This window comes from Mytilus galloprovincialis, chromosome 2, assembly GCF_965363235.1.
Source record: "Mytilus galloprovincialis chromosome 2, xbMytGall1.hap1.1, whole genome shotgun sequence".
NCBI classification, from domain to species: domain Eukaryota; kingdom Metazoa; phylum Mollusca; class Bivalvia; order Mytilida; family Mytilidae; genus Mytilus; species Mytilus galloprovincialis.
In genome coordinates, this window is record NC_134839.1 from 92,525,396 (window position 1) to 92,548,978 (window position 23,583).

Here is a 23,583-nt window from a genome sequence, read left to right on the forward strand (position 1 = left end):
GAATTTCCTTAATAACTTAAGTGTCCACTTGAATAATCTGTACTATAAAAACAAAAATGTAAACGGATAGACTGTTTCAATTGATCGATAACAATACAAATACTCCGTCACAAAGAGCACCGCATGCCCTTGCAAGCCCTTATAGCTTAAATTGTGTTTTCCTGCGTTGAAAATTGTCATTTTTTTACCCTACAATATACTTCAATATTGAAAGTATGTATATTAAAAAGGCTCGTGATGTCGATATTATAAGTCCTATTGAATTCATCAGGGGCCTTGATTATTGAAGTTATAAATAACTGTATAAATTATTATCCTCTTTTCCTCACAGTGATATACGCTATTATATATGAATTAAGATTGGTCGAAAGAATGTTTCTATCGAGTTAAGGTTACTTAAAACCTTTGTTTTATCTAGTTTCTTGTTCTTTGAACCTGAAAAGAACCAAAGAGGAACTTCACAACGGTAAATGTCCACATGATGACTGACCTCTTACTTAGAAAATCTTGATGGGCCATTTTTTGACTTGTAGATAGTGGTAAATTATATATATATTTTTTTTATATTTGCTGTTACATTAGGCCAGACGGTAGCACTAAAAGTTCAATTGAGTTGATAGGGGATTTTCATCGAAATCTTTGACCTCACCTTGACCTTAACAACGAGAAATTCCGGTCGTTGTCGTGCTAAGCTAGCCTGGCATCCTGATCCAAGCTATCGACATCATTTGATTTGCAAAATTTGTACGTCAAAGTAATTTTATTAACAATTTTCTTTATAAAGCTTTTAATGTTTTAAGTAACAAGTGAGTGTCAGTATATTTTTACAAATAAGAAAATTTGGTATAAGTTAGTACTTTTGATGAATAATAGATAAAGTCACAGCTTTACATATTTATAAGGTGCCTTACGTAAAGAATAATTGATCATATAGTCAATTCAATAAGCGCTACTTCAGCCTGAAACTCAAGCGACGTATTTGTGTTGTCTTCTTTTTTTAATCCTTTACAGTCAGGAATCTACTTCGTCAAAATTATCTCCCCATTACGCCAGGTAATTTTCACAATCGTAGAAATGGAAGCCATTGTAGGGATGACGCGCTGCCAATTTTGCTCTTGGAAACCGATAAATTTATCAGCATAGCACCATCACGATCCTTATATGTCAGTTGAATTATAAAAGACAAATATATCTACTTGCTAATGAGCATCAGTTAATGATTTTGTCTGCATTGATTCAACTTAAAACTATTGTCTAATCGGTTGCCAGGTGGAATTTTTAAAAAATTCATAAACATTTAAAAAAATTCTAATTAAATATTTCGTGGAAGGGCAGACTAGATTTTTTTTAGTGGTTGAAGACTATAAACCTTAGTTATCACACACAAAAAGTTGATTTTTTTCGAAGATATGCATTTTCATCATCCAACTTGAAAGACTGTCGTCAAGTACTTTTAGTAAAAAAAAACAGCTATTCGAACACACCTACTCTGTTTTTATGACTCATTAGATAGGTATTTCACTTGACCCATTTATTTCATCTTTTAGTACTGTGATATTTTTATGTTATTAAGTCAACCTGTAGCTTTAATATATAAAATATTAGAATCTGAAGCGAGATGATGTATCAAATATTCTTGCCTTGTACATTTTCAAGACAAAATATTCAACTTAAACACACCCTAACATAAAAAGGTGCACTCGATTTTCTATTTTCGATACAATTGTTACCCATTTTTTAGAATTTTTGCTTGAGTCACATAATGGAAGGGCAGAAACGAAAATTACTGAACTAATAGATTAATATGTTCTCCGTCCGTGGTAATTTTTTTTAAAAAAATCGGAGGTTATGCATTTTCTACATCCAACTTGATAGATACCCATGTCGTTGACTTGATATCTAATTGTTCTGCTTAACTATGTAATAGATAAATTGAAACCTTATGCAAATGGTGTTTTTAAAATAGAACACTTCGTAATTGAGAAGAAAGTTGTCATTTTATTTGTTTCAATTAACTTTTAAACTTTTTGTTTCTATAGTAAACATTACAGTAAGCATTTATCGCCTTCTCTAACAAAGAGCTTTGATTCTTTTGTTCTGTTTCAACCGGGCTTCCGCCTGTTTAAGTGCAATTGTAATATTAAATTGTCATTCGATAGCCGCGTTCTCTTATTAGACTGTAACTTAGCAAACATTTTAATTAATATGTTCTTTTGAAGTTCTAAATTATTATGCTTTTTGAAGTGCTTATTTCATTGAGAGTCAGGCAGCCGTACTGACAAAAGCTGCAAATATATAAAATTACATGTATTCTATCCTGAAATTATATTACTGCAAATGGCTCGCGTCTTATTCTATCAGCGGAGTTAAAGGGAGAGTTTTCGGGTAAGTCACTATAGGTTTAAGACATAATGGTATATCATTGGCATCACCAACTTCTGCAAAATGCCGTGTTGCATATCATTGTCAATCCCTATGTAAAGAACTGGTTTGAAACATTAAATTATAGAATTTATAAAGAAAATGTTTACTTGGAAAAATATTTCAATAGTATGGAAGACACAGATATGTTCACCCTCTGTAAGTTTGAAATGGTCAATCATAAGCTTCCAATTGAACTTTGAAGATTGTCTTACATTCCACAAGAAAGCAGTTCTATAAATACATGATATTTATTAGTTGTAAAGGCTTTTGTTAACTTTGAGTAGCCGCGAGTACTCTCAGATCTGTAGTTTGTGCCTTGTTAGTAGTTTTTTTTTGTGCTTTGTATAAATTAATTTTATATTTTGTTATTATGTTATGCTCCTGTCCAAGGTGTGAGATTGGTTCCGACTAACATGCTTAACAACACCTCATTCTATAAGTGCCTGTCCCTGTTATTTACTGGTATTCGTTTACCATATTTGTTTTCTGGTTATTGTTTTGTATAATTTGTTCTTAATTGTGTTGTGATGTTGCACCACTGTCCCAGGTAAGGGGAGGGTTGAGCGCCCACTAACATGTTTTATCCCGCCCTCTTTTGTATGTACCCAACCAAAGTTGAAGCCTTTATTTGAGTGGATGTCGTTTGTTGTTGTATATAAGAATGTTGTATATATGACAAATTTTTGTTTATGGTATTGTTTATAGATTAGTGTAATGTTAGTTGGGATTTGTATTGTATACTACCTCCTTCTTTTACTTTAATTGTTTGTTTACATTCAATATCGCGTGCACCTTTGTCTTATTGTATTTATTATGTTTTTGTCTGTCTGAAATACATAGTTTCAAGAACGGTTATCAGAATACAGCATAGATACAGTTCTAATAGAATTTAACAGAGTTTTAATTACTCCGTGTTGAAGGCCTCACTGTCACTTTGAGATGAAGAATAGCGGTGTTCTTTTACTTTTACGTATGTTTATTTTTGTTGTTGTTGTGCGTGCATGTACTGATTATGTGTCATGGAATCATAGATATCCCATATCCTTTGTTTTTTTACATCACATTACACTCCCAGGTTAGGGGAGGGTTGGGATCCCGCTAACATGTTTAACCCCGCCACATTCTCTATGTATGTGCCTGTCCCAAGTCAGGAGCCTGTAATTCAGTGGTTGTCGTTTGTTTATCTGTTACATATTTGTTTTTCGTTCATTTATTGTACATAAATTAGGCCGTTAGTTTTTCTCGTTTGAATTGTTATACATTGTCATTTCGTGGCCTTATATAGCTAACTATATATATGCGGTATGGGCGTTGCTCATTGTTGAGGGCCGTACGGTGGCCTTTAGTTGTTAATGCCCTATGCATCTCTTTGTGTTCTCTCAAATTCATTTTTCTCATATTTCCATGAAGTTGTGTTTAGAGGTTGGTGTGAATAGCCTCCTTGTTATTAGTTGACCAAATTTCAAGTTTTTTTTTTTTTTTTGCGTTTTTATACGATTTTATCGATCTTTAAAATTAAATGAACTTGCTATTAGCGTTTTAAATACTCTTAAAATATATGTACTGTTCGTGTGACGTGTTTAAAGTTAATTCAGACGTTTGGTCACGTCAATATACCCTTGGAATTCAATACAGGACATCCCAACAAAGATTTAATTCTAAGTATAGAAAACATCTCTTACCTTTTCCTTTTAGTCCTAAATTCCAAATAGTTATGCAACCGTAGAACACAGGCAATGCACCTGTAACAAAATATTTCAGAAATTAACCTTCAAAGCCTCAATGTGAAAATCTCAAGCTAGAAAGAAAGTTTTTGGCAAGAATTTCTAAAGATAACAACTTGTTCTATATAACAAACTGAAACATATCCTTGGGGAATTCATAGGATTTTGTATTTAATTGGCGTGAATATAAATAAATACTGAGATGAAATTTTAAATATGATTTACACAGCATCTCGGTTCCTGCCTCATTTACTATTATATGATAAACAATTACATAAACTGTTCTAACATCTGCAGTGAGAAATGAGACAGCGTGAAATCTGTGAGGCCATCTGCAGGTTTATAGCAGACAATATAAACATTGTTAGAAGAAAGACATGTTTTCACCTAATTTACACAATGTTTGAACAAGAAAACATATCTTCTATGATCAAAATCATGATTCATTTGGTAGGCGCTAACGTGCCAAACACTTGCATGTTATGTGTACGAATACTTTGATTTGAAGAACAAATACCGAACACACGACACCAAAGAGGGAAACAAATATCGGAAAAAAGATTTTAGTTAACTAACGAACTACTGCGACAAATCAAATCGACGAAGAAATTGTAATAGGTGAATGGGTATGTAACGTCCAGTGGTTTTTCTGTTTTGAACTATACCGACACGCTGACCCGGAGTTTAATATACTAGTCCACTAGAAGATGTTTCATTCTACCCGGATACATTATTCTGACGACTCCGAGGCAACCATTCTTTGCTCTAGCAGCGCGCATAGAGTAGAAGCAGAAAATACCAATTTTAAAGTCTTTGATTCAGGCGTGCTACGAATCCATGAACTCTTGCACTCAAGACTATAACACGAGACCAAAGAGGCGGAAACATTGATTTGGAATTTGTGTTGCACTCAGTGCATGTATGTCTTATTTCGTTTATTTCTCGATTTGATGTTTAATCTGAAATCATATTTCATTTTCCAAGAAAAAGATTACTTAGTGAACGTGTCACATGTATTTCTTTTTTTAAGATTTTGAATTAAAAAACCTCATCTCAGTTCACAAAATAGTAATTACAAATCATGATCGCACATTCTACAAACAACGGTTGCTTTGACCTGAACAAATGATATCAAATTTGATGTGAGAAAGACAACTGATTGATCAACGCACATGTAAAGCGACATAACAGACACAGCTCCTTATAACTGAAAGAGACAAGAAAAAACTTCAGGCCATGTACCACATCTATATCATGCATGACATGATAGCTTTTTAAAAATATTCAGATATCTTCAGCTTGAATAAAAGACGTTCTGTTCTTACGAAATATAATAACCCATCTGTGTAATTGGTGTTGTGCCAACACAAATAATACAAATGCGTTATAATTTTTTTTTCACTGTTGCCTAACATAATGTTAACATTCTTTAAATCATATTTTAAATATTTTAATTGACGTAAGACAACCACAGTCTCTTAAAATATAAAAATTTCAAGGAAAAATTAAACGTATTGCATGTTTGCTATGTATGTATAATAACATTGACTTTGTAAGTCGTTTGATTATCTCGTATTACACAAAGGGAAGTAGATTATCTACCATGTTGATAACTTTCGCCTGATGATAAAACTCAACATTGAACAATGCAGTAACATACTTCATATTCATTGGATATGACCACAAACCTAATTTATCAGAGTATAATTCTTTAAATACAATAGATATTCAAATATCAGTTACATCTGTATAATACAAGTTTTCTAACAAACCTTATTCTTCATTCGGGGTAAGGCCTATTATTTTCGTGGAAATGGTTATTTTTTTAATGCAGACCCTGATGTGCCCCGAGATATGTAAGTTGGTCCCAGTTTCTCCGTCTTACTTCGACTGAGTGGGATGTACAAATACTCAGCATCGTCCAGTCGGATTATTGACTTGCGTCCTGTTGCAAATATTTCATTCATATTCAGGACGATAAACATTTTAAAATAAAGCAATAGATCAGATAATTACTGAATGGTTCGTCGACCGTGAATAAGAGCGGGAAATTCTTACTTAAACTGGAAATGAGGGCTTGTTTGATGTACCGAACGTGCATGGGCTGTATAGCCAGTCAAGGTCGTTAAAAACTTCCATTTGTGGTTTGATTGGTGACAGAAATTTTGCACTGAAACATGCTACCTGTCCGACAAAATGGGTCGTGAAAGAAGTCACCATGATATATGATTACAATAGTTTTTCAATACCACTCCTATTAGCATCTTAATTTTTCAAATGCCTTCTAAGACAATTGAATTATCAAAAGATATGTATGGGAGCTCTTCGTATATTTTCTTAGACATTGCTAGTTAGAAATGTTGGACACTTGAATCAGTGATGTCATTGAACAAAATTATGAATATCAACAATCACTTAATCATTCTACATGTAGCGTCAGAAAGCGGTCCTTTGATATCAAACATTGAGGAGATTTTCGTATATAACCAGTATACATGGCCTACTTCGATTCGTCCAACTCGAGTTAGTAGAGTCTGCCGAGTTTACTTGGACTGACAACCGAACTCCCCCCCCCCCCCCCCCCCGAGTTTTACCTTTTGAACTTTCCTGAGTTTACTCGACATCAACCCTGGGTCGGGGCATGTTTATTTATAGTCGAGTTTCAAGATGGCGTCAAATAAATGCAACATCAAAAATTAATACAAAATGTCTGGTTTTTTACAAAATACAGCCGTCGGAAAGTGGCTGACAAGGGGAATTTATTTTTTATTGTATTTCGGAATCAACAAATATTGTTCATGTGTGTATCAACTGTCGGTGACGTTTATAGATAAAACAGAATTTTTTTTTCTGTCAGAACGATTTTTTTTCTCTCAGTTTTTTCACTCACAAACTATTTTTTCAAAAGCATATAGGATCAGGACTTTTCATTCTGAAACATAATGCTTTTTTTGTTAATTTTAATGCTAAGTAAATATAATTTTGTTCACTTCCCTTATGATAGTCAACTCGATGGTAGAGTTTTGACTTCGATTAGGAAAGGTTACATAAGCACTCATCTTTTAACTCGAGTCAACCCGAGTTGGACGATTCGAAGTAGGCCGTTCAAATAGCGTATGTTTATTCATTTTTCGGTTTGGTTTCATCCAAAACTAGTATTAACTCGAGACGATGTAGAGTTGGCCATCAAGACATTATATTGGTAAACGTGGACGTCTTAATTGATGTTTCCCTTTTCCTTCTTTATTCATGTGATAATATGTTTATAAAAAAAATATGGTGTAGTCAGGTAGTTGAGTATTGCGGCTTAAATTTGTGACCTCCATATAATGTTGGAATCAGCAATTCATAGTATGGAAATATATTAAAGTAGCGACTTATGATTTGCTCTTGAACAGCAACCTCATCATGAATCTGAACTGTATTCGGATGTAAAGAACTTGATTATAACAGTAGCAGGTGCTCTATTTCATTTGATCAACATGAGAAAATTACCCGATTGAATTCTCGGCTATATGATTTGTTTATTTTCGCCTATATTGTCCATCATAAATAACAGTTTTAGACAGTAAACAGAAATGTGTTTACTTTGGAGAATAAACCTGATTTATTTTATCATTTAGGGAGCTACCATTTGATTTTTATGGGGGGGGGGGCTAGGAGGAAAAATTTTGTCCTGCATTTTTTTTAGCTGTAATCTCTGTCCTGCCTTTTTATTATTCACTCTGTTCGGTCCTGCCTTTTTTTTTTTAGTTTATCCTGACTTTTTTTACCTAAATTGTCGTCCTGACTTTTTTTTTTGCAAGTGTCTCATCCTGCCTTTTTTTTTAATCAAAAAAGTGCAAGGGTAAAAACAACAAAACCAGGTTTTTATTGTATAGGTGATATTGGGAAGGGTTATATTAGTTGCGTGTGTCATTAAAGTGAGCAAACAACAAAAAATGTAGGTCACAAACTTACTTCACATCAATGAGCTGTAAATAAACGTCACACAGTTATCTACTTTTTTTATATATAGGAAGCTGATATACGTCATCCTTGAATAAAGTTATATAATTGATTTACAACTCAATATCTGACCTTTATCGTAAAACCCTACTTTAAGGCAACGAACCGTAACATGTAGGTCAAAGTTTGGGTAAGGTGTTAGCTTTTCTCTTGCAAAAAAAAAAAAAAAAACATTCGCTCAAACCTATGCTTTAGGGACCTATCAAACTTGCAGTGAGGTAAGAGTTTCGCGTCATCACCGGAACTTTACTAAGAACAGTAATAGAAGCGCATTTGCTTTGCTACAGGTGGATTTCTTTTTGTCATAAATTGATACAACATACCCCTTTTTCCCGGACACATTATTGTCCTAAATTACATAAGTGTATTATCAGATGTTAATAGACGATATAGCATTAAAAGTAATGTTAACTTATGATCTGAGACTCCCTAGATGTATATAATTGATCAATTGTTCATCTAGTACCAGATTTAAAAACTTAAAACGAAAAAAAAATACACACTTGATTTCTTAATGCAAACTAAAATTATATAAGCCATTTTAATTCAGAAATGTTACGGTTATTCGAAAATATTAAAAATATTGCAAAGAAAATTAAGATACTAAAGTATAAAAAGTAAAATCACAAAAATACGTAATAAATACTAGTAGCACAAAATGGCATATAGACCAAGCACGTATTAGCAAAAATTAAAGACGACAATACACAAATTTACCATAGTACAATAACACATTGACGGGTTGTATAAGTATACAGAGCCACATCATATATGTATCAAAGAAACATAAAAAGGCAGTAAGACAAAGCACATAAGCAAAAATGAAAGAAATGAATACAAAAATGTTTTACAATAGCACAATAACGGGATGTATAAGTACGGAGCCACGTCAATTGTATAAAAGAAACACAAAAAGGCATATAGACAAAGCACATTAGCAAAAATGAAAGACAAGAATACGAGAATGATCAAAGAACAATGACGGGATGTACAAGTACCGAGCCACGTCATTTAATATCAATAAAACAGACTAGTAATATTCATAAAGACAAATAAAAGAATATCAAAGGTACCAAGATTATAATTTAATACGCCAGACGCGTTTCGTCTAAATAAGACTCATCAGTGACGCTCAGATCAAAATAGTTATAAACAAACAAGTACAAAATTGAAGAGCATCGAGGACCCAAAATTCCAAAAAGTTGTGCCCAAATACGGCTAAGGTAATCTATTCCTGGGATAAGAAAATCATTAGTTTTTCGAAAAAATTAAAGTTTGTCAACTGGAAATTTATTAAAATGACCGTATAATTGATATTCATGTCAACACCGAAGTGCTGACTACTGGGCTGGAGATACCCTCGGGGACGAAATGTCCACCAACAGTGGCATCGACTCAGTGGTGTAAATAGTTATCAAAGGTATATACTAGGATTATAATTTAATACGCCGGACTCGCGTTTCGTCTACATAAGACTCATCAGTGACGCTCAGATCAAAATAGTTATATGTAAAACGTTAATAAGATGATAAACAAAGTACCCAGAATCTGTACTTCAAGAACATCGTGTATTATTTGTGAAGATGAAATGGAATATCAACAAGGTATTGGTACCTTTCGATGAACTTTAAAAAAAAATGACGAGACGTTCTTTGACATATTCCTGGTTCATCAACTTTCTGCTCAGACACTGGTGATGTTTAACAAAGTCTGATTAAGAGCTGCAAGCTCTTGAATACCGAATAAGTTGGGAAATGTATACTAGCATCACATATGCAGGTGAAGTTGGTATATTGCTACTAAGGTGGGGGAAATTGATAATTTCAAAATAAAATCGTCTCTTTTGTCATATATTCTAGAAATAAGATAACCGTGTATGTCAAATTCGAGGTATAGGTCTAAATATGCAGTTTCATCAGTTACTGCTAATCCTTAACGTACCTGCGGTTTTCACGTTGAAGATGTCGACACTATGACAATTGAAGACATTTTTATTGACATGAACGATGAGTTTGATTTTGAAAATTTAATGTTAAAAATCAAGCATACATGTGCAATCTCAAGGACGAACTTAAGAATGTATGGTAAAATTTATCGTCTCAATAAAAAGGCAACACGGTTGCCTATAATTGTTATATCCAAGCACTTCATTTGAACTATGGTTGATAGTTGACTCATTGGTAATGATATCCCATCTCCTTATTTTTCATATGAAAAGTTATTCTAAAATTGTATGTTTCTAGTTGGTTAGAAGCTAGTCTTTATAGTGTTTGCTATTTGTACCCATATTCCTTTCTTATATAAATTCTAATGTTTTCTTGTATGTGTTTTACTGACAATAAACCAATATATATGCATTTGTTTGTGTTGATATGTCTTTTGATTGACTTAAGCCATTTCAATTGATAATTTATAGTGTGTCTTTTTATGTTGTGATGTTACACATTTGTTTCAAGTAAGGGTGAAGGTTGGTACCTATTAAAACGTTTAAAACCGCTGCATTTGTTTGCACCTATCTTAAGTCACGAACCTGATGTTCAGTTGTTGTCGTTTGTTTGTTGTTGTTCATGAGTGTTTCCCGTTTTCGTTTCACGTTTTTTATATTGATTAGATGGATGGTTTTCTCGTTTGAATGGTTTTACACTAGTCATTTTTTGGGGGGCCTTTTATAGCTTGCTGTTCGATGTAAGCCAAGGCTCCGTGTTAAAGACAGTACTTTGACCTACAATGGTTTTCTTTATCACATTGTGACTTAGATGGAGAGTTGTCTCATTGGCACTCATACCACATCTTATTATATCTATGTATATTTCATATGGAAGGAGTTGATATAAGTTACAATACCTACTACATGATTAATTGCAATAAAACTTTATTATAATACTAAACTAGCCAATACGTCATGTTGACAACTGTTTATCAAAGGAGCAATAACAATACAAAATTGGGGAATTCTTAAATGAAATTTCCAATTCATTACTGATATGATTCATACTACATAACTTTTACCACGAATGTATTTGTTTATTTTATCATAATTTGTGGATGATAAGAGGGGTTGAAGCTGAGGGTTGAAGAAACTGTTGCAATCAGTTACCATTTTCAATTGTAATATTCACACTTCAGTTTTATTATTACAAATCAGTCTCGTGGGTTTGGTACACCAAATTTCTGTTCATCAAAAGCATATATATCAAACTTAACAGAAGCGTGACCGGAATCTGGGTTTAAATTTTGTAATTAAATATTTAATTTAAAATCATAGACATTTAAACAATTTAATAACATGTGTGCTTCGTAACCACAAAACTAAAAGTACGTACCTTACTTAATATATTGTCTTCCAAACTTTGCCCATGTTTACACATGATAGTATTTGTTAGTGCTAACTTCCGTTATTTTGTGTAGCTGGTACACATAATTTAAAATGAATATTCACACGTTTCTACCTTTGTAAACAATTTTATGTAATATCACTCAGGTGAGGGTTCATTTAAAACATATGTCTGACGGAGTGGGGTGTAAGACGTTTATCTCTTCGTTTCTTTAGTAATACACCGCGTGTTATCATGTCTGTTTAAAATTTAACCAAACAAACATAGATTCTTTTTTATTTACTGACATGAAAATCCTGATTAACAAATCAAACCATTCTAACAACAAAGTTCATCAGAAACATTTCACTGCGACTATCAACATGATCAAGATCAACTACACCTAGTACTTTTTTTTTATAATGCACGTATATTTGACATAATTGAAGTGATCCTGTTTTTTTTTCTGACAATTACATTTGGACACTAAACTTATTAAATGTGTACTGATTGATATTTTTGTCTTTGATTCATGATTTTTTAAATAGTTTTTATTGGATTTCAACTAGCTTTCATGCAGTAACTGCAATTATTCTCAGATCATAATTTTGTTTTCTGAAGTCTTTTGTGAGTTTTGAAAGTGAGCTTTCAAATTGTTTCGATCTGATAAGGCAAACCTGCTCAGCTGATTTTTATTTTCTGATCTTATATTGTGCTATAATCCACAGTCTGATTCTGGTTTAGGTGCATGGGCAATAAAAAACATATATTTAACCTTGCCTCATTATGTGTGTACTGTCACAAGGAGCTGGTAATTCAGTTGTTGTCGTATGTTGCTGTATTTTATATTTAATTTCTGCTTTGTACATTGTCATGTCGTTTATTTTCTAGTTTGAATTGTGTTACATTTGATATATCTGGGACTTTTATAGCTTACTATGCGGTATGATTTTGTGTCATTGCTGAAGGCCGGATAGTGGTCTATTTTATTTTTATATCATTAGTTATTTTGTCAGTACCGTCTTTAAACGATCACATATGTAGTTTGTAATTTTTGAGAAAAGTTGCTTGTTTCGGCCAGTGTTAAATAATAATCTTATTCATGCCCGCATTAGCTCATGTGATAGTGAAATCTAATATATGAAACAAAGGGAACAGCAACCCAGGAAGGCCTTTTTGGAAAAAAAAGCCTATGATAATTGATGATATTCTTGGCTACATACTTATTTTGTGCTGAGCTGTAAGGTATATAATGATATTGGATAATTAAGTCACTTGTAAATGACCACGGATATGTCCCAAAAAGTAAAATAACTAAAATACTGAACTTCAAGGAAAATTCAAAACGGCAAGTACCTACAAAAATCAAAACGCGCAAACATATCAAGTGAATGGAAGACAATTTTCATATTCCTGATTTGGTACAGGCATTTACTTACGTAGAAAATGTTGGATTTACATATAGCTAGCTAAACGTTTCACTTGCATGACAGTCGCGTAAAATTCCATTGTATTAAAAACAATGTGTGAGTAAAACAAACATGTTTAATAGGCAAAAATGTAAAAACAAAAATTGGGCTAAAGCTGCCACTATCAACTTTCTGCGTAGACACTTGTGACGTTAGTCAAAATTCTGTCCTCTTTTCTTTGGTTCCGACTTCGCTGAATGCGACGAATCAACAATTTTGTACTTGTTGTATATTGCTACAAGCAACACGATGGCTGTCAATAGTAGAACAGGGTCTGCTCACTCCTCCGGAGATCCTGAGATCGCTCTGTTTTTTAGGGGTTCGTGTTGCGCAGTCTAAGTTTTCTGTAAAGTGTTTTGTTGTTTTTCTTTTTGTCATTGTCATTAGTCACCATGGTATAATTATCTGTTTTTCTTATGTTGTTTGATTCTCTTCCTGGTATCTACTGTCACTGTTTTATCATACACATGTATAAGATATTAAATATATTTTGAATGATGTTAACGTTGCAATAAAAATTAACAGTAAATGTACGTACAAAATACGTTTGATGTATGATTCAAAATTTGACTGCATTATATTTAAACTACACTGATAGCTACCGAGCTGTATAAATACATATAAATCACTTGATATCAAATAACGTTAAATTATATAAGAGTAGAAACATAATTATTGAATTGTGTGTAAATACATAAGAAATAAAGAAAGAATATATATATATATATATATATATATATATATATATATATATATATATATATATATAGAAAGTAACAACTCCCGAAACGAAAGCTAGTTTTAATCGGATAGGGGTAAAGCAACTATGCAATGCTAAGCGGTATTGTCGAAGAAGTTATAAGTGAAAGACACAGGTTCCAGTTTTGGTCTTGGAGCAAGCATACTTATTTTCTTTGTTAGGTTGTTTTTCAAAACACTATACATATGATAAATATACCACCTGAGATACTCTACGTACATTATGAGTATTCATACTTAGTGTTATTAAGTTCAGGAACCCATATGACACCCAAACCTTTTATATCCAAGACGGTTCAAAAATTGTAAAATGCTGTTTGAAGATATATTTTATGAATGTAGATTACTATTTCTGAGATATCTACATGATCCATCAATCAGGAAGGCATGTTCCAAGTACAGTGAAACTTTTACACAAATTATAAAGAAGCACTTTATGACATAGGTTAACCAATGCATGGTACAGACTGACTTATTGTCTATAATTAAGGTTAATTATCAGTACGTTCCTCATTGATTTTATTGATTGGTAGATACGGTCATTTCTATTGTTTAAAGACATTTATATAAAGAGGTATTGCGATTAAAATCAGCAATCTATATTTGGAATACAATGTATCGTAAAAGAACTTTGATGCATGTATCCAACTAATGTTTATTTTCATATTCGATACTTTAATTGTTGTTTGCTTGGGACACAATGGACAATATTAGACTGAGGCTATTGAACGATTTACAATAAATAGAACATTACTGTAGAAAAGGCTTAACATTGTCAGCAAAATTAATGTTGGTTGTAAATAAAGTGTAATACAAAAGTTACTCGATTTCAGAACTTGAATATTTCGTCATTCGCCGCGAATACTTTTCATGAGCCTTCGACAAAAATAAACCGAAAGATTTTGTTTCTGGTAAAATAAACATTATAACTAATTCTTATAATAAACCATAGGTATTATTTTTTGTTTGTTCCACAGTTTTAAAGCTTGTATCAGTCAACAATGTATTGCATGTCCATGGCTTTTATAGTTTTCTAATTGACGCAGTAACATATCAATATCCCGATAAATATACCAAGGTACTGTCAGATCAATCCCACTTCAAACGTACAACTATATATATACATATAAACAACATGCAAGTTACAAGATGATAAACTTTGTAGATACAAACATTCATTAATGCAGGGAGTGATCAACCTTAACTTGGAGTGTTATATATGATCTGGATGGGGAAAAACAAAGAATTAATTTTGGCAGATATATACGCTTTTATCGCACCTCGGTTAAATAAGTACGTTATGATTGTTTTATCACCAGCACGATCTGACCCCTATTGATACATATGGGGCAGTGGTGAATTTTTAAAACTTTACAGGAAAAGTCCTGTGCGCGATAAAATCGTTTTACGGTTCACTACTGCCCCCTACTGATCAATAGAAGGTTAGTAAATTTCATAGAGGATTCAACCTTCGGATTCACCCCCTATGGATTTTACTAACCCTCTACGGATATGCAGGGATTCAGTAGCAAACCATATACCTTACAGCAATTGCATTCTGTACTTCGAACTTGGCTCTAAAGTCTTGACAAAAAATACCTACTTTAAATTTACCATGTGATTAAAAAACAAAACGACCGCATTGTATGTTTTGTGTTTAGATAACACAGAGACATAAGAGTTCAACATAGTTACCAAACTTATTTGGTAATGCCAATAGTTTGTTGCAAAACACGTCCTTATAAGGTATGAATTATGTTGTCTATCAAGAAAACAAGCATTTTGTTATTGCTAGTTAAAGAGAATTGTTGTATGAATCAAAGTGATTTCGACTAAGTACGATTTATCCTACCCATGGACAACAAATTTGTATCTACGTTCCCCATTATTTTTATTTTATTTTTTTTTCAAATTGTCTTTTATTTTGTAGAATACTTGTGTGAAGGGTAGGACACTAAACTTTTAATACTACATTGTAGTACTATTGCTAGAGGAAATAATCCCGAAAGAGATTTAGATTGTATTTACTCTAACAGATCGTTTGAATTGTTTAGTATCCACATCTGATTCACTCTGATCCTAGAGTATGCAAATTTTGCGTCTTGAAATCCAGCTTTGATTGTTGATAACATTGATATTAATAATTTAGAAAAGGTTACGTCGAGAACTTGGAAGGCCAAGCACTATAACGTTCTTTGTAATGACATTTATGTGATGTATGTATCGTATACAGTGAAGAAAATTCCATTTTTTCATCCTTGTTTGAAATTCCAAAGGAACATAGAACACACCTATGGTTATTCAAAATAACTTCCTTTGTGAGTGTCGTTGGGTATCAAACCGTATTGTCAATGCAAAAAGTCTATAAATAAAGACAACAGTAGTAAATCGCTGCTCAAAAGTCACAGCTCGATTCAGAGAAAATAAATCCGGGTCACAAACTATCTATCAGCATCTATCAAATTTATGAAGTGCAACAAAAACAAACGACAGTGCAAAATACACAGAAACGAACTATTAGATAACAATTACTATATTCCTTATTTGGGTCAAAATTGATATAGCATGTGTATTCATAGACCCATTCGGTTTTTAAAATCTCTGATCAAGGGATCCTGAAAAATCATTAAAACCAATTAATATGGAAGACTTCACTATCCCCTTGACTAACTTTAAGCAATGTAAAATTGTAAACAATGAAACATCGATCAGACAATAGATTAACAGTTAATTCGGTATTCACGGTTTGGATTATAATTTTTTATATTACTACTAAAAATTGCATTTAAATAAAAACATTAGATAGAAAAAAATGCTGTCTTGTGTGTATGTTAGTTCTGTTATTCATCCATGTTAAAATATAATTTTTATTACAAATATTTCTTATATATTATGAAAAGTCATTAAAGAAAATAAAGCTTGTAGTTTTACAGAAACTATGATCAAAAATAAAATAGTTCATTCGGAATGACAATTCAACAGCCTTAAAAAGAGCAATTTGAGGTGTTATTATAGGTTAAATATTTGTATTGCACAGTGACCGTGAATGTCACTTTCTATTTCTGTGCCCTAGTTATACTGACCTTATTAAACACTATAGGGAAATATTTGTTACATTTATATTGCCTGCTTATTTTCTAAATTCAAAGCATGAAAAAGGAACATTGACAAACGTATCCTATTGTTGCATCATCTTGAAAAATTATTGTTATGTCTCATTTTTAAACATGAGTTAATCGAGAGAGGAAGTGTTAATAAGAAGGTGTTCAGAGTAAAAAATATAAAATTAGCGATTCCATAATAATTCATGCAGAACACCTTTTTCTCTGTCAAATTATACACAACAACCAATAGAATAACCTACGAATACGAAAAACATATGCATATTAAACATCTTTTCGCGAATAATTGAAGTACAAGTGTTGTTCTCCCACCAGTGGATTATATATTTTTGATTTCATTGATTTGAAAAAAAAAGAATGCTTCTGAAGTGAAAGAATTGTCAATCGGTGGAGATAATTGGTATATTTCTTTTTATCGTAGTTCGAAAACTGGTGTAGCATAGCGGTAACAGTAGAAAGTTACCCTTGTAATGATAAATTTCCAATCAATAGTTGATCATAGTTTGCTAATACAAAGTCATTAACCACAAAACTTAACGATTAAACAATAATTCCATGGTTGGATATTCCGATTATGTATCTTAAGTGTAAATATCCTATGCAGTATCTTTAAATAATATAGACACTGCTTGAAAGAAAATAGCCAAGAAATGAAATTACAGGATGAAATATACAATGAAGCTATCATAGTAAAAGTAAGAGATTCTAGTTTAAAAATGTTTGCGATAATTTTACAAAGATTGTGTGGTTGTAATTAAATAATCTTCTAACAGAATTAAATCCTAAAATATTGTGTAACCGGGCAGGGATGTTTTGATATGTTTATCCTCGGTTTCGTACCAGTTTCCTGCGTTTGAAGTGTAATGCAAAAAGTCAAACAGTTATACTACCAAATATAAAACAAATACTATATAAAACGAATTTCAACACCTATCAACCTAATCCGATCCTTGTAAATTAAACTGTCTAAAACCCTTTCAGTCTGATACTTGTTTAAACCAACTGTTTGGAACTATAGTCTGAAACCTCAATGCATGGAAGAGGGACAGTCAAACTCATAAATCAAAAATAAACTGAAAACGCCATGGCTAAAAATAAAAAAGACAAACAGACAAAATTACAATGGTACACATGACACAACATAGAAAACTAAAGAATAAGCAACACGAACCCCACCAAAAACTAGGGGTGATCTGAAGTGCTCCGGAAGGGTAAGCAGATCCTGCTCCACATGTGGCGCCCGTCCTGAGATCTAAATGTATAAAACAAGACTGAAACCTAAATGTATGGAGCCTGTCAGAAAACATATTACAGCTATGTAAACTTTCTGGTAAGAAATATTATTTAAATATATGTCTATAACTGTCGGAACAACAGGTAAGTACTAAGGTATGGTTCAACAGCAAACATGCACTGCAATAGGGAGAGATTTTTAACCCAAAATCCTAGCACGAGCCCTGTTTATAAAATTTGTATCTAACCAACTGTTTCAGCCTATTATATTATACTGTTAATATGTGCATGGTTATTGCTGTTCAGTTTATACCTTTTATTTTTTATTCTCACTGCACTTTAACTAACTTTTTTGTCTCAAACATATCTTATGAAAAATGAACATTGAAAATAAAGAGAATCAAATGAAACACATACCAATTGAAAAAAAAAACCATATCTTTCTATGTATGCACAACCCTTGTCATGAATCAGAATTTGCATTTTGCAGAAACATTACAAAAACTATCATATTTACTGATTGACAGTTACAATGTAACAAACGAGATATGATATGATTGTCAATAAGACATCTATTCGTTAGAGACGAACAGACGAGAGTGTTGTAACATTATTCTTATATAGTACTTTACGTACTTTGATTTACGTTCGATGAGTTACTTCCCTTTGGTATCAGTCTGATATCATTTATGTAAACCCCATATATTGTTTGTATTTTTATTCGTGTGGAATACAAATGAACACGCTGCTTTGTTTTGTCATTCTTATTATCGCCTATACGACCCAGAGAATATTACATGGTGTCAGATAAATACGGGAAATGGATCTTAACGGAGTACCACAGCCTCAGATGAACTGGGATTCAACAAATCTAGTTGATACTTCGAAAAAATTCAAACAACACGTGGGACTTATCCTCGATGGACCGCTCGCCGAAAAAGACGAGAAGGTAAAAATTACTTATCTACTATTGTGGGTTGGTGAAAAAGGAAGAGATATTTATAACACATGGCAATTAAGTGAAGACGATGCAAAGAAACTTTCTGTCCATTTTGACAAGTTTCTTACATATGTTCAACCAAAGCAGAACTCTTTACTTGCAAGGTGTAAATTTAGACATGAAACACAAAGTAGTGACACTGTTGAGCAGTTTATTACTCGACTGAAGCTCATTGCTAAAGACTGTTGTAATTTTAAGGACACTGACGAGAGACAGTCTTATTTTCGGGACAAGTTCGCCTAAAGTGAAGGAGAAACTTTTAAACGAAGGTGACACATTGACATTGGAAAAAGCTATTCAGATCGCGCAGGCATTTGAGTATAGCCAAGGACAACTAAAGGAGATGAAAAATTTAGAACCGTCTACAGTCGTACACGAATTAAATCTTCCGAGACACTCGCAGTATAACAGTGCCTCATTTAGGAAGAACCACAAGACGTCTGACCGAACTAGGACGGGTCCAGTCAACCAAGATCGAGTTAAAGTAGAACCCCATCATTATTCTTCACAGCAAGGATGTGGAAATTGTGGGAGAAGACACTCCAAACACGAAGAATGTCCGGCGAAGGGAAAGAAGTGCAACAGTTGCCAAAAGTGGAATCATTTTGCCCAAGTATGCAGATCCAAACAAAGGGTAGACGAAGTAGTGCTAGACACAGATAGTGACAGTGACCAAGAGTTTTTTATTGATTGTATAAATGAACATAATACCTTCATTAATGATAAGAATAAGGTAAAGAGAGATCAAGCTTTTGCTACAATTAATGTTTTTTCAAAACCAATTAAGTTTAAGCTTGACACTGGTTCTCAAGTGAATATTTTGCCTAAACATATATTTGAAAGTCTCAAATTCAATGGCACTCTCAAAAAGTCCCCTCTTATCTTGACTGCTTATAATGGTAATGCCCTGCCCTCACTTGGCGTCTGTTGTCTCCCTTATGAACATGGTTCTGTTAATAGTAAATTAGAATTCTACTATCTAGGTACTAATTCCTCACCAATATTAGGCATGCAGTCTTGCTTGGATTATGAATTGATAAAATTGGTATACAGCACTGAAACTACGTGTACTTCTGACTCTGACCCAATGACTAAGTCGTCAGTGTTAAAAGATTATTCAGATATTTTAAAAGTGTCAGTCTGGTTTCAGGCAAAGCAACAATACACATTGATTCGGAGGTACCCCCAGTTGTACATCCCCCACGGCGCGTTCCTAGTGTAGCGTTACGTGGTCGTTTAAAGTCCGAATTAGATCACATGGTGAACGCTGACATTATTTGTAAAGTAAACGGCCCCACACCTTGGGTTAATTCCCTTGTCGTCGTCGAAAAACCTAATGGTAAGCTAAGGGTATGCCTAGACCCGAAAGATCTGAACTCTGCGATTCAGCGTCCGCACTATCCGATGCGAACATTAGAGGATATTCTGCCCCAATTATCGAACGCTGATTACTTTACTAAACTTGATGTCCGATCAGGTTATTGGACCATTAGTCTTGACGAGCCGTCTTCATATTTTACTACCTTCAATACACCCTACGGTCGTTATCGTTTCAAGCGTTTGCCATTTGGTCTCAATTGCTCACAAGACCTTTTTCAAGCGAAGATTGACGAGTTCTACGCAGAACTTGACGGTGTGGTCGCGATCGTCGACGACATACTGGTTTACGGATCAACCCGGGAAGAACATGATTTTAACCTGCGGCGAGTATTACAGATCTCTCGCGAAAAAGACACGAAACTTAACGATGATAAATTAAGGGTTGGGGTCACTGAGGTTACTTATTTTGGTCATGTTATAACCTCATCTGGTCTGAGGGCAGATCCTCACAAGGTCCAGGCTATCTCGGATATGCCACCCCTTTTAACAAAGCTGAAGTGCAGACTATATTGGGTATGGTCAATTATCTTTCAAAATTTGCGCCCAACTTAGCGGAAATCACTAGCCCAATGCGAGCCATATTGAATAAAGATGTTGAATTTGCATGGGACGAACCTCAAATCGCGGCATTTCAAAAAGTCAAGGAGATTTTGACGAGGTCACCCGGTCCGATTCTTTCTTATTATGACCCAACCAAAGACTTAACTTTACAAGTTGACGCATCCAAATACGGCCTAGGCGCAGTCTTACTGCAAAACGACAAACCGGTAGCTTACGCTTCAAAATCCTTAACAACATCAGAAATAAATTACGCACAGATAGAAAAAGAAATGTACGCAATTGTTTTTGGGTGTACCAGATTTCACCAATACATTTATGGCCGTAGTATTAGGGTTGAAACGGATCATAAACCGCTAGTTTCAATAATGAAGAAATCATTATTAGACGCCCCCGCAAGATTGCAACTCATGATTTTACGGTTACAGCGTTATGAACTCGATGTTGTACATTTGCCCGGAAAATGTATCCCCGTGGCTGATACCCTGTCGCGCAAATTTCTATCGGACACTTACCCTGGTCTTTCTGATAGTTTTGAGGCACAAGTTCACATGATTTTTTCTAGTCTACCGATTAGTGATAGAAAGATAGAGGAAATCGAAAAGGCCACATTGTCAGACCCCCAGTTTGATATTTTAAAATCTGTAATTCTTGAAGGTTGACCACAATCTCGTAGCGAATGCCCAGCACAAATTTTAGAATTTTGGAACCATAGAGATGAACTTTCTGTGAATAGTGGTATTATTTTTAAGGGACACAAAATTGTTATTCCAACTAGTTTGAGGGCCCTCATGTAAGACAAAATTCATACTGGGCATATGGGAGTAGAGAAATGTATTCGCAGAGCTCGTGATGTTCTTTTTTGGCCTAAATTGTCATTGGATATCTCGGACATGGTGTTAAAGTGTTCAGTTTGTTTGGAACGTAGAAATTCTAATGCTAAAGAACCATTAGAACCGCACAAAATTCCTCAATATCCTTGGCAAGTTGTAGCAACTGATCTTTTTTATTGGAATAATGCCGATTACATTGTAATAGTTGATTATTATAGTCTCTATTTAGAAGTCCATAAACTACATGGTACTACAAGTACAACTGTTATTAATAAGTTGAAGGGTACATTTTCTAGACTTGGTATCCCTGAGACCGTTGTTTCTGACAATGGTCCTCAGTATTCGTCCCAAGAGTTTAGTGAGTTTGCGAAAAAATGGGATTTTAAACATGTTACATCCAGTCCCCATTACCCTCAATCAAATGGGTTGGCAGAGAAAACGGTACAAACTGTAAAAAATATGTTTAATAAATGTAAAAAGGATGGTAAAGACCCATATGTAGCTCTCTTGGAGTATCGCACAACTCCTTTGGATATCGGATATACCCCTTCACAGTTACTGATGTGCAGAAAACTCAGATCAGTTCTACCTACCACTCTAGAGGGACTTGTACCAAAAACACCTATTTATAACGAAGTTCAGAATAAAATTGATTGTAAAAAGTCTTATCAAAAAACATACTATGACAAGGGCTCAAAACAATTAACATCTTTTAATTCCGTAGATTCTGTCAGAATAAGGGGAAGTAATGGACTCTGGAAACCTGCTATTATCTCTAGTCAACACCCTGCTAGTAGGTCTTACATTGTAGAAAGTCAAGATGGTGGTATTTATAGACGCAATAGACGTCATATAATAGGAACCAGAGAGGAAGTACCCCTTACTTCTGTTGAAAATGACACAATTGTACCCCCTGTTCGTTACGAACCGCAGTGCAACCTAACTCCCCCGGAATTAGCCGAACCTACTTCGAACATAAATAACTCGCCCCAAATTACGAGCGATACAGAAACTACAGAAACCCAACAAATTCCTTCTGATGGTTTATACATTACAAGATCTGGACGTATAGTAAAGCCTAAAATCATTGAATCAATGTAACTTCCTGTATATGCTTATATTTTTTTCTAATTCATATATGGTGTATACATGCATTTTGAGTCTTTTATGCTTGTGTAATGAACTTTATTATGCAAGGACAATTATTGAACACTGACTTTATATTGGAACATTAATTGAATTTGTCTATTGTATTTGTATAGCTTGTGCATTTTATTTTATTTTTATTTGTGTTGAGAAGGGAGATGTAACATTATTCTTATATAGTACTTTACGTACTTTGATTTACGTTCGATGAGTTACTTCCCTTTGGTATCAGTCTGATATCATTTATGTAAACCCCATATATTGTTTGTATCTTTATTCGTGTGGAATACAAATGAACACGCTGCTTTGTTTTGTCATTCTTATTATCGCCATATACGGCCCAGAGAATATTACAAGTGTCACTATCAATAATAGAGAACTGCATGTTTCGTACGTTTACCCTACGATTATTTTTGATGTCATGTTTATGCTTTCATCCGTTTTACTTTTGGTATGTTTATTTGTCTTGTGTTTTCTCTCTGAATTTGTTGTATGATAAAGGTTGTTGAATCAAATTGAAAATATTTTCACGTGGTTAAATTTCCAGGTATCTTTCGCAAAACGTAAATATCTTGACTTTAGTATACAGTTTTGTGTAAAATTTGAGTAGTTT

At 33.6% G+C, this 23,583-nt stretch overlaps 1 protein-coding gene across 14 annotated transcripts in view; it reads right to left on the reverse strand.

Moving 5' to 3' along the window:
* Nucleotides 1-11,646, reverse strand: part of LOC143064877 (beta-4C adrenergic receptor-like) — a 45,541-nt gene extending 33,895 nt beyond the window's left edge. For 4 of the 14 annotated variants that reach the window (XR_012975342.1, XM_076238060.1, XM_076238061.1 and 1 more), the window contains exons 1-2: nucleotides 11,480-11,645; nucleotides 4,107-4,166 (exon numbers count right to left, since the gene is read on the reverse strand). The gene's annotated coding sequence lies outside the window, so the exon portion shown is untranslated. Of the gene's footprint in view, nucleotides 1-4,106; nucleotides 4,167-8,108; nucleotides 8,123-11,479 lie in introns of all 14 variants that reach the window. The other 10 variants (XM_076238051.1, XM_076238056.1, XM_076238055.1 and 7 more) reach the window with 8 other exon arrangements.
* Between the last annotated feature and the right edge of the window lie 11,937 nt (nucleotides 11,647-23,583).